Source organism: Rhinopithecus roxellana, chromosome 19 (assembly GCF_007565055.1).
Source record: "Rhinopithecus roxellana isolate Shanxi Qingling chromosome 19, ASM756505v1, whole genome shotgun sequence".
NCBI lineage: Eukaryota > Metazoa > Chordata > Mammalia > Primates > Cercopithecidae > Rhinopithecus > Rhinopithecus roxellana.
Genome location: NC_044567.1, coordinates 73,791,438 through 73,803,856, shown reverse-complemented (window position 1 = coordinate 73,803,856; position 12,419 = coordinate 73,791,438).

Below are 12,419 nucleotides of genomic sequence, written 5' to 3'. Positions count from 1 at the left end.
ATCACGAAAAACTCATAAGGAAACTGAAGGTCAGAGTAGTATAAAGTTGTAAAGAGTAAGTTGTACAAAGATGCACAGCCAGTCACTGGCCCAATCCAGGTCTCTCTGAAGGCAAGACAAGATGGCTTCCCATTCCACCGGGAGTACGTATCCTAGGAGCAGGTGCCAGTGAAGGAAAGAGGGGCTTAGATCATTCAAGTAGCCTGCCAAGGTCACCAGACAGCAGAGGGCTGAGCCAGGATTCAAACACAGGTCTTTCTGATGCCTCTATGAGCCACTGCCAAGGCTTGGGGCTCTTCTGGGCCCAGCTCTTCCCAGGACTGCAATTCCCCAGGTGGGGCTTCCCTTGGGGAAGAAGTGGAAATGTCATGCTCTGGACCCACCTGGTAAAGACAGGTTGACTGTTGCAGTGAGTACTCGGGGCATCTGGGGCCAGCTGACCCTTGTGCTTCAGGCACAGGTGTTGGGCTTGGTGGGATAGACTGCTGGTCCTCTGCTCTTATCTGAGAAGCCCCTCTTTCTCTCCAGCCCCAGCTCTTGGCATAAACAAGACTTTGGAGACCCTTGGTGCAATTCAGCTCCCTTAACCTTTTTTTTTTTTTTTTTAGAGCTCATACCTGTAGCTCCAGCACTTTGGGAGGCTGAGGGGGGAGGATTGGTTGAACTCAGGAGTTCGATACCAGCCTGGGCAACATAGTGAAACCTCCATCTCTACAAAAAAAAAAAAAAAAAAAAAAACAATTCGGTAGGCATGGTGGAGTCCCAGCTACTCAGGAGGGTGAGGCAGGAGGATTGCTTGAACCCGGGAGTTCGAGGTTGCAGTGAGCCATGATCGTGACACTGTACTCCAGCTTGGGAGACAGAGTAAGACCCTGTCTTAAAAAAAAAAAAAAAAGAAGAAGAAGAAGAAGATTGCCTCTCAGAGTCTGTGCACTATTTTCTGAAAAACAGGAGCAGACAAAAAGGCCCCATCAATTTCTATTTTGCCCTGGGCCCCTTAACCACAACTCCATTTGGGAACTGCGGGTGGAGGAACTCAGTCTCGGCACTGTGGGAGAGCAGGCTGGGGGCAGCTCAGCCTCGGTTACCGACCCCCTAATCCCCCAACAGTGGAATGTGCTTGATTCCAGGAGGCTAAGGTGTGGAGGGTGGGTGAGCTGCAGAGGCTGCTATGGCCCTGCTGTTTGACGCTTCGTGATAGATGAGCCCCTAGTCCTCCTGTCTCTGTGTCCCCCCTCCACCCCCCTCACTCTGTGAGGTCTGGTTTGTGCAAGGAAGCCTGTCAGTGTCGGGACACGTTGGCCCCATGGCCTGCAGCGGGAAGGGGGCCTCTAAGGGATGCCTGCTGTCTGGCCCTCTCCTCAAGAGGGCTCCTCTCACCCTATGCCTCCAGGTCCTGGGCGCTTCCCTTTCAAAGCTGCAAAATGATCGCCATTAATGCAGCTTGTCTCCTGGAGGCGCTGAAAATAGGGTAAGGGAGGAAGGGCCCTTGACTGCCTGGCCTCCGAGAACCTGCATCGATCTGGCTTATTTGGGGCCGGGTGTGGGAGAGAGAAGGGCACAGGCTAGCTTGGTGGATGTTGAGTGCAGGTTTTGCCCGAGGGGGTGGGAGCTATTAGGACCACCCTGCGGACTGCTGTGAGTTCTGCTGTGGACTTCTGCAGAGATGTAGCTGCCGCCTGGCTGCCAATGAAAGAACCACATTGAAGCCTGCCATGCTGGGAGCAAGGGAAGACAGGCCACATCCCCAGGGTTAGTACCTGCACCTTCTGGAGAGTCAGTGCCTCCTAGGGGCCTCCGTACCTCACTCTGGCCCTAACCTGAAAGCCCCATTCACCTCCAACAGAAAGCTCTCCTGGACTGCCCTCATACCCCACTCTGAAATCCACTCTTTGGGTCTGAGGGACCTCAGAAGAGCCCAAATGGAGGAGCTATTCAGTCTGGAAAACTGGGGACCCACTTTGTACATCAGCATGTGCAGGCCCTGGGTTGTCAGGCTGGGAGAGGTGGGTCTAGTGGAAGAACCATCCAAGGCAGCTCTGCCTTCCAGGAGCCTGCAGTCTCACCAGAGGCCAACTCTGTCACCCAGTCTTACTCTGTCACCCAGGCTGGAGTGCAGTGGCACAAACATGGCTCACTGCAGCCTCCAACTCCTGGGCTCCCAAGTAGCTGGGACCACAGGTATGCACCACCACACCTGGCTAATTTTTAAAATTGTTTTTGTAGAGATGAGGTTTTGCTATGTTGCCCAGGCTGGTCTTGAACTCCTGGGCTCAAGCAATCCTCCTGCCTCAGCCTCTCAAAGTGCTGGGATTGCAGGAGTGAGCCGCTGTGCCTGGGAAGATGTCTATATTTAACATGAGCCATGTATTTAATTTTAATTTTCTAGATGGCATATTTAAAATGGAAAAAGGAGCAGATGAAATTAATCTTAATATATTTTACTTAATCCAATACAGATGAAAAATATTGTTTCAACATAAAACATAAATATTAAGCATATTAATATTTTACCTTTTTACCTTTTTCTGTACTGTCTTTGAAAGCCAATGCATGCTTTACAGTGACATCACATCTCAATTTGCCCTAGCCATGTTTCAAGTACTCAGGAGCTGCATGTGGCTAACGGCTAGCGTATTGGATGGTACAGCTCTAGACAATGTGGCTTGGGTCATGGCAACAGCACCTTTATTTTTGTTTAACTTTTCTTTTAAGTTCAGGGGTACATGTGCAGGTTTGTTATATACGTAAACTTGTGTCAGGTATTAAGCCTAGTATTTATTAGTTATTTTTTCTGATCCTCTCCCTCCTCCTCCCACCCAGCACCTTCCTTTCAACAGAAGAAAATTCCAGATGAAATGCACAAGGTACAGTGGGTCTGGAGGCATGGAGAAGCAGGTAGAACTTCCTCCTTGGAGGCTTTCAGTCTAGGCTGGGCTGCTCCTCCTCCCAGCAGGCTGAAGGCAATCTAGCTGAGAGGATGGCTCCTGAGCGCTGGTCCCAGGCCTGGGGTTCTGGGATGTCTCTGTCTGCAGGGCTCACTTGCTGCTGTGTGTGTCACCCGAGAGGCAGCATAGAGTAGGAAGCTGGGCACTGGATGGGGGTCAGGACATGTAGGTTCCAGATGGGCTTTGAATTCTGCACAATCGGGCAGATCACATACCTGCTCTGGGCCTCCATTTCCTTGTGGGCAAATGAGCAGGAAGGCAATTACTCAATACCCCCATCTCCCACTCTCCCCTTGAAACCTCAAGGATTCATTGAGTGGAATAGGTCAGTTGGGATGACACAGGGTCTCCTGCATGCACAGGGCAAGCCCTGTAGCGATGTAGAATAGAGGACTTCTGGTTTGGCACTCTTTGCCACCTGCCAAAAACAACCTCTGCTTCTGCACTGGCCTGCCACAGCTGGAGTCAATTCATCAATGTTTATTCAGCCCTCCAGTGCACCAGATCCTCCAAGTGCCACTGCTCTAGTGGCTCTCACGGTGGGGTAAGGCATCTCAACCCCACGTGGAAATGGAGTAATTCCTGAAGACGTCCCCTTAGCCATCACCTGTCTAGCTTGGAGTAGTTGAGCAGATGCATGGAAAGACATACGCACCTCTTTGTCCTCAAGAAGCATATGATCCAACCTGGAGACTGATTACTTGTGGAAAGTCAACACTCCAGCAAGGTGAATGCCGAGAACAATCAAGGCAAGGGGGTGGAAAGGCTGCTACAGGCTGAGTGGTCGGGAAGGCTGCTGGAGGAGCTGGGATCTGAGCCAGCTTGGAAGTGAGGAAAAATCACTTTAAGGAGCCAGCAAAGGCACACAGGTGTGAAAGCACACAGTGTATTAGAGCACCCAGCATAGAATCCATGACTTGAGCCCACGGTCAGCTCAGGCAGGGCAGGGAAGCAGAGGCTCTAAGTTTGGGAGGTAGAGGTGGGTTGGTCTGGGGAAGGCAGGATTCCAAGCTAAGGAAGCAGGAGCAGGGAGCCACTGATGGTTCCTGAGCAGGAGCATGACATGCATATGGCGGTGCCGAGGCAGGTGAATGTGAAGACAGGATGCTTGGAGAGGAAGGTGGGTGTGGAGGAAACAGTCAGGAGCTCCTGTGATAATCACTGTGACACTCACACTCAAAGTGGAAAGCCCTTTCATGCCCCTTCTCATTTAATTCTCTTTCAACTCAGTGAAGTACATAGAATGGGTAGTATTGCTTCCTTCTTAAAGATAAAGAAAATGAGTTCAGAGGAATTAATTAATTTGTCCAAAGGGACCAGCTTGGAGAATCAGACTCAGGCTCTGTGCCTGAAAATACTGAACTCTTTCTACTATCCCACGTCTTAATGGTCCAGGAAAATGGGGTCCCAAAAGGAGATAGAGATAACCAAAGAAGGCACCCCAGAGGGGTGAAGTACATTCAGAGGACAGTAGAACTCAGGTGATCTGAGCATCCCTCAGAAGTCTTCACACTTCAATACTGACCTGGTGCATCTGATCCAACTGGTGCTTACGTGCCCAAGTTGGAGTCAGTGAGGCCTAAATTTAGGTTTCAGCTGGCCACCTGCCTGCTGCGTAGCTTTGGATGCTTTATGTAACCCCGCTAAATCTCAGTGTTCTCATCTGTAAATTAAGACAGCCGGGCGCTGTGGCTCACGCCTGTGGGAGGCCGAGGTGGGCGAATCACCTGAGGTCAGGGGTTCAAGACCAGTTTGGCCAACATGGTAAAACCCCCGTCTCAACTTAAAAATATAAAAATTAGCTGGGCATGGTGGCACACGCCTGTAGTCTCAGCTACTCAGGAGGCTGAGGCAGGAGAATCGCTTGAACTGGGAGGAGGAGGTTGCAGTGAGCTGAGATTGCACCACTGGAACTCCAGCCTGGGTGACAGAACGAGACTCCGTCTCAAAGTAAATAAAATAAATAGATATAAATTAAGATACCTTGATGCAAGGAGCGCGTAAGGAATGAATGAGGCCATTATTAGTCCGTGCCCAGAGAGACTGGTCTCTAAGCCAGCCTCTCAAGTCTAAATTAGGCCAACCCCCATCACTCGATGTGACACACAAGTCTGCTCCACCCCCATGATTGACCAGGAGACCACCGCCATCCCCCTGCAGCTTCCCCCAGCCTCATGCCACCCCTGCTTTCCTGAGACCTCCTCTCCCGCCATCCCAAGGATGTGCACACCCACTCCCTGCTCTGCATGGCCCCAAAGAGCAGCAGGTGTAGAAGGCATTTCTCTAGTCTTGGAGGTCTTCCTAGAAACGCTGCTGAGCCCTGCCAATGCCTAATGACCATGGGAATCGTTTAGTAAGAGAAAAAGCCAGACCTTTGCCCTGGCCCTGCTCACAGGTGATGGGGTTAATCGGGAATTCTTTCCCTCCTCAGGGCTATTGGTAGGGTTCCAGCTCCGTGATGACCTGGGGACACATTAGTCAGTGATAAGTGGGGCTTTCCAGCCCCTTTTATCCTGTTTACAATACACTGGTTTTCCTTAGACAAAACCCTCCTCCCCTGCCTTGCTCCTGGCTGTTATGGCTACATGAGACAATTTGCTGATGGACTCTCTAGGGAGGACAACTTCCTTGGAGTCCCTGTCCCACCTCCTGTGGCACCTGGGGCAATATCCCCTCTACCTGGTGGGTCCTGGAGGGGGCCACAGAAGCTTGTTTTTCTCAGCTCATTGCAGCCTCTGAATTCAGAAGTGCCACCCTGTCTGCTCAGCTTTAACCCAAGGGGGTGAGGAAAAATCCAGAGATGACAAGATGATGTTTCCCTGGCTTTGGGGTGAGGGTGGCTGGGGTCATTGCTGCTGTCCAGAGTGGAAGCCATCAGAGGTGTCCTATTTATCTGTGTGACTCGGCCCTCTTTGGGTCACAAAGGCCAGATGATCCAGCAGCTACCTGGAGGGTGGTTTATGACAGCAGCCTGGTCCTAGTCCCCTCTGCCACCAACAAGCTTGGCCAGCTTGGGCAGGTGAGTTAATTTCTCTGAAGTTCAGTGTCCTTGTCTAGAAAACTGGCATAGTGATGCCTGTCCTGCCTCCCGTGAGGCAGATGGCAGCACAGAACCAGCCACGGCTGTGCCAGTGCCTAAATGGGAGGCACTGTATTTGGCACTCTGCACTGATTCCAGGTGATGACTCTTCCACCAAGAATGGCTCCACTGCTGCGGGTGGTTTTTAATTGCCTAAAAGTCGACTTCCAAATAATTCTAGGTTTCTGAAATGCCAAGCAGGTAGGATACTTAGGAGAATGAGTTAATGAAATGGAGTCCATTTCCAGGCAACAGAAATTTCATAAGCACCTACCTCACGCCAGACACTGAGCTGGATGCCGGGGAAATGCAGGGATGCAAGACACATCTTCCGCCCTCGGGCTGGTGAATGGAGAACTGGGATCCCTGTGATGAGTGCTGAGAGGGAGCACCAGTGCTAAGGAAGCATGGGGGAGAGGCTCTAGCCCAGCCTAGGGGTTGGGGCCGTGCCCCAAGGAAGGTGAATTCAGAGTGGGACTTGAAGAATGAACAGGAATAGCTTAGGCCTGAGACAGAGGGAAGAGTGTTTGAAGCACAGGGAACAGTGCATGCAAAGGCCAGAAGACACAAAGGCCTTGTGAGGAGAGCTGCAATTATTCTAGTTAGGATGGGGGAAATGACCAGGATGAGGCCAGTACGGAGGGCTCTGTCTGCCAAGATGAGGATATTACTGTGTTCTCTAGACACCAAGGTGCCATCAAAAGGCTTAGCATGGCAAGGCACCAACTCTGTGTTTCATTTTTTACGTTTTTATTTTTATTTATTTTGACATAGTCTTGCTCTGTCACCCAGGCTGGAGTGCAGTGGTACAATCTTGGCTCACTACAGCCTCTGCCTCCCAGGTTCAAGTGATTCTCCTTCCTTAGCCTCCCGAGTAGCTGGGATTACAGACATGTGCCACCATGCCCGGCTAATTTTTGTATTTTTGGTAGAGACAGGGTTTCACCATGTTGGCCAGGCTGGTCACAAACTCCTGACTTTAGGTGATCCACTTGTCTCAGCCTCCCAAAGTGCTGGGATTACAGGTGTGAGCCACTGCACCTAGCCTACTCTGTGTTTTAGAAAGATCTTTTGGGGAACTTTAAGAGGATGATTGAAAGTGGAGAGGGTGGCTGAAGGATGATGAGGGCATCTTGATGTACTCTCATAGTTTAGTAGGGGAAGTGGGACATATTCACAGCTGGCACCAACTGTGCAAGGTGGCATGTGAGCATTGGCACAGGCAGGACACACAATAGCGTGCGGGCCAGGAGGAAAAAGAATCCAAAGGTACATTGGGAAGGGGAGTGACCAAGCCAGGAGAGTAGAGGGGCCACTAATAGTTTGAGAGAAGTGATAATAGAATTATTCTATTTCGGCTGGGCACGGTGACTCACTCCTATAATCCCAGCACTTTGGGAGGCCGAGGCGAGTGGATCACCTGAGGTCAGGAGTTCGAGACCAGCCTGGCCAACACAGTGAAACCCTGTCTCTACTAAAAATACAAAAATTAGCCAGGTGTGGTGGTGGGCGCCTGTAATCCCAGCTACTCTAGAGGCTAAGGCAGGAGAGAATTGCTTGAACCTGGGAGGTGGAGGTTGCAGTGAGCCGAGATCATGCCACTGTACTCCAGCCTGGGCAACAAGAGTGAAACTCCGTCTCATAAAACAACAACAACAAAAATTATTCTATTTCATCTGGTTGAGATGGCCAGAGAGACACAACAAATTAATACCGTTCCAGAGATAAGAATTAAGTTCCATCAAGTTAGACCAAAAGTCCTCTTCAGAGAGATGTGTTTCAAGTTTGTCTCACCACAAAGGGAACAAACACACTAACTATGACTTGGGTTGCTGAATTCTGGAACTCTAGAACTGTGGGGGCATTTCCTAAAGTTCAGGTAAAGTTGCAAACATGTCATTGCATTGATTTTCCTGAAACACGACTTCATCCCATTACCTGAGGCCAAAAGCCTGTCAGATATTACCCATGGTCACAGGGTGGAGGCAAAACATTCTTCCTGTCTGTGACATGACTGACTCACAATTCTAATTCAATCTTCCTCCACTGCAGAATCTCTCTGTCCTGGCCGGGCATAGTGGCTCGAGCCTGTAATCCCAGCACTTTGGGAGGCCAAGGCAGGTAGATCATTTGAGGTCATGAGTTTTGAGACCAGCCTGACTAACATGGTGCAACCCTGTCTCTACTAAAAATACAAAAAAATTAGCCAGGCGTAGCAGTGCATGCCTGTAGTCCCATCTACTTGGGAGGCTGAGGCAGGAAAATCTCTTGAACCCAGGAGGCGGAGGTTGCAGTAAGCTTAGATCATGCCAGTGCACTCCAGCCTAGGTGACAGAGTGAGACCCCATCTCAAAAAAAAAGAAAAAAAAAAGGAAAGAAAAGAAACTCTCTGTCCTAGCCAAGAGGAACCACACAGATTGCCTCCTGGGCCTACCTATACCCTTTCCAACTTTACCTCTCTGCTGCCAGAAATGCCCTGTGCCTGCCTTTCCATACATCCTTGTATTTCAAGGTACAGCTGAAATCACATCTACTCTATAAAGTCTTCCTTTGTCATAATAATTCAAAGGGATCTCTTTCTTTCCTGCATTCTGCAACCCCAAGCTGCAGGGCTTCTTATAACCCGGCCTTGAAAATCCCAGAATTTCACTTCTTTCACACTCTATTGGTCCAGGAAGTCATTAAGGCCAGCTCAGGTTTAGAGGGAGTAAAACTAGACTCCACCTCTCAACGGTAGCAGTAGCAAAGAATATGAGATCATCTCTATTTTATTACACAATTTGCCCTAAGACCTAGGCAAGAAGGGTCCCTAGCTCAGGCCCCAAGCCAGATCCTCAGGGGACCCCACACTTTTGAGTGCTCTTCTTGAAATATTCTAAGTCCTCTTCAGTGGCTAGGATCATCCCAGTTGGTTTCTCTTCAGAGTACTCTAAGACCCACCTCTTGATCTGTGTGGTTGGCCAAATGCCCTGAGGAGCTTCAGGGCTCATGCCTATGGGGTTGTCCAGGGCAGCCTGACAAGTAGATTGCTTCTGCTGACCAGCACAGTATTTGTTTTATGGCATTGAATAATACTGGGCCACCAGAATAGTACTGATTTGCTAATTTGGGGTGATTCACATTGGATATATGAGTTCAAAACTCTGGGCTACTAACAGTTCACCATCAATCCTTGAGGTTGAGCCACCTGTGTGGGTCAATGCCCTGGCTCTCACCACATTTATGACCACAGTGCCACCTCTGGCATGACACAATAATGAGAGTGGATGCATCCTTTAACCTGACTACTGGGGTCCCCCACCTCCAGCTGGTACAGGGTGTTCACCCCTCTCCAAGGCTTTGCACCACATGTCAGGCAATCCTCCAGAAGTGGCCATGCCTATCTTCTCCATTCAAGATCATTATGCTGTAACACCAACCAACTTTTACAATCAATGTCCTCTCTTGCCTCTGATCAATATAGTGACCTCATGAGATACTGGGTTGGTCTTAAGCTGTTCCAGGTGAGGGCCAGATGTTCCTTACATGAATGGAACTTCGCTTCTTGCTCCACCCATGGGCCCTGAGCCTATCCACCCCTTCCCCTGACAACTGGTTTCAGTGTGTGGAAGGCGGGTGCAGTCAACACTGAAAGAGATCACCTTCTAGGAATTCAGTGATTAAGGCCTAAAGAATTCAAGAGAAGATGTGGTTGGATGATATATTGTTGTAAACATACATCTAAAACTCTGACTGGTGAAATTTTATTCACATTTTTCTGCATTCTGTAAGCAAAACTCACCATTGGTGTCATCACTAAAGAAGCACAGGAACAAACTTTGAGTTACTGAAGCCAGTATTTGTAGGTAGAGTGAACAATGGTGCAGCATCATGAGTAACGATGTAACCAGCATTAAATAAATGGCATTATCAATACAACCAGCTGTCTTAGTCTATTTTCTGCTGCCATAATAGAATACCACACACTGGGTAATGTTTAAAGAAAAGAAGTTTATTCAGCTCACAGTTCTGGAGGCTGGTAAGTCCAAGAGCATGGCACCGTCATCTGGTGAAGTTCATCCCATGATGGAAAAGTGAAAGGCAGAAGTTAGTACATGAAACAGACAGACAATGGCAGCCAAACTTGTCTGTTTATCAGGAGTCTACTCCTGTAATAACATCGATCCATTCATGAAGGTTCTGTCCTTGCGACCCAATTGCCTCCCAAAGGCCTTTCAGTACTGCCACAATGGCAGCCAAGTTTCCAACATATGAATTTTGGGGGGACACATTCAAAGCATAAAATTCTCCCCCTGCCCCCCCCAATTTATGTCCTTCTCACTTGCAAAATGTATTCATTCCATCCCAATAGTCCCAAAAGTCTTAATTCAATCCAGCATCGACTCAAAAGCCCAAGTCCAAAGTCTCATCTAAACCAGATATAGGTGAGACTCAAAGCACGATTCATCCCAAGGCAAATTCCTCCAGCTGTGACCCTGTGAAATCAAAACAAGTTATCTTTTTCCAAAATACAATAGTGGTACAGGCATAGGATAGACATTCCCATTCCAAAAGAGATAACTAGGCAAGAAAAGAAGGGTAACTGTTCCCAAGTAAGTCCAAAATCCAATAGGGAAAACAACATTAAGTCTTAAAGCTAAAGAATAATCTCCTCTGATTCATGTCCCACTCCTGGACATGCTGGGAGGCTGGGCCCCCAAAGCTTTGGGCAGTCCCACCTCTACAGCCTTTCTAGGCTCGGTCCACGCAGCAGCTCTGATGGATTGGAGTCTCCTGCCTATAGTGCCTAGGCTGGAGTTGCATACTGGTAGGACTACAGTTTTGTCGTCTTGGAGATGGCTCCATTCCCACTGCTTCATTAGGCACTGCCCTACTGGGGACTCTGCGGTGGCTCCAATCCCACATTTCCGTTCAGCATTGGCCTAGTAGGGACTCTCTGCAGTACCAGCTTTAAATAAGTGGCATTAGGAACTGGAGGGGCAAATAAAGTTACATAGGCCAATACAAACAGGTTCTGAAGAGTCATGGCATTGTGAATAACAACGTTGTTCCCCTTTTCTCATGGTAGCCAGAAACTAGCGAGAAACGGCACATTTGCCAAAGCATAAAGAGAGAGTTCCTGGACCCAGACAGAAAGTGATGGTGCCTGAACACTGTAAAGAATATTCACATGCACATATTAGACAATAAACAAATACCGAAGTACTTTTCTCTACTAATTTTTCTAATCTTTGTTGTTAAATCACTATTCCTCACATGAGTCCATGAATTTTATAACACAGTTTTGTTTGTAAGGTGGTGTCTTATTCATCTTTGTATATCAGCCCTTGCATTGTGTTTGACACAAAGTTATCAGCTCAATGAATATATAATGTAGGATGATTTATGGAAGGAGACCAATGGACTAAGTCAAGTGGACTCTGGTGAGCCTAGAAAACAGTTCTAGTAAAACGAAGGAGAGGTTGGAGGGTAAGTCATGCCAAGAGAATGTCAGCAGCTTATATCAATTATCCAAGTGGTTTAGCCATACAAGAAAAAGAAAAAATGGGATATAAGTTAAAAATGCAGTAAGATGAAGAGTGGAGTTTTCTTCCATTTAGAGGAAGGCCTAAATACATGTAAAGACTTAAGTTTTTTTAAGAGACTGAGAGGCAGAAGGGAGATCTTCTGAATTTCAATTTCCTTATCTGCCTTATCCACCTCCCGGGGATGCTATGAGACCCAAAGGAAAACAAGACATAGGCATGAAAATTATTTGAGAAATTTTTTACATTTCTATCCTCTGATAGATTTTTCTGATAGCTTCCAACTACCCACAGAATAAAAATCTATAAATAAAAACCCAACGTTGACATTTAAGATTTCCTGGCCAGGTGCAGTGGTTCATGCCTGTAACCGCAGCACTTCAGGAGGCAAAGTGGGTGAATCATCTGAGGTCGGGAGTTCGAGACCAGCCTGACCAACATGGTGAAACCCTGTCTCTACTAAAAATACAAAAATTAGCTGGGTGTGGTGGTGGGTGCCTGTACTCCTAGCTACTTGGGAGGCTGAGGCAGGGGAATCGCTTGAACCCAGGAGGCGGAGGTTGGAGTGAACCAAGATTGCACCATTGCATTCCAGCCTGGGCAACAGAGTAAGACTCCATCTCAAATAAAAAAAAGAAAAAAAAATTCCTATGATCTGGTTCTAACCTTTCTTTGAATACTATTATTGCCCCAAACACCCTGAATCCAGCCAGAGGAGATTTATATTCTTTCCTTCCATTTGCCTTTGCTCAAGCTATCCCCTCAGCCTCAAATGTACTCCTCTTCATCTCTACCAGGCAGATACAATAAACATTTCAGAGTGGTTAGTATATACAAGACACTGTTAAAATTCTATTGATTCTTGAA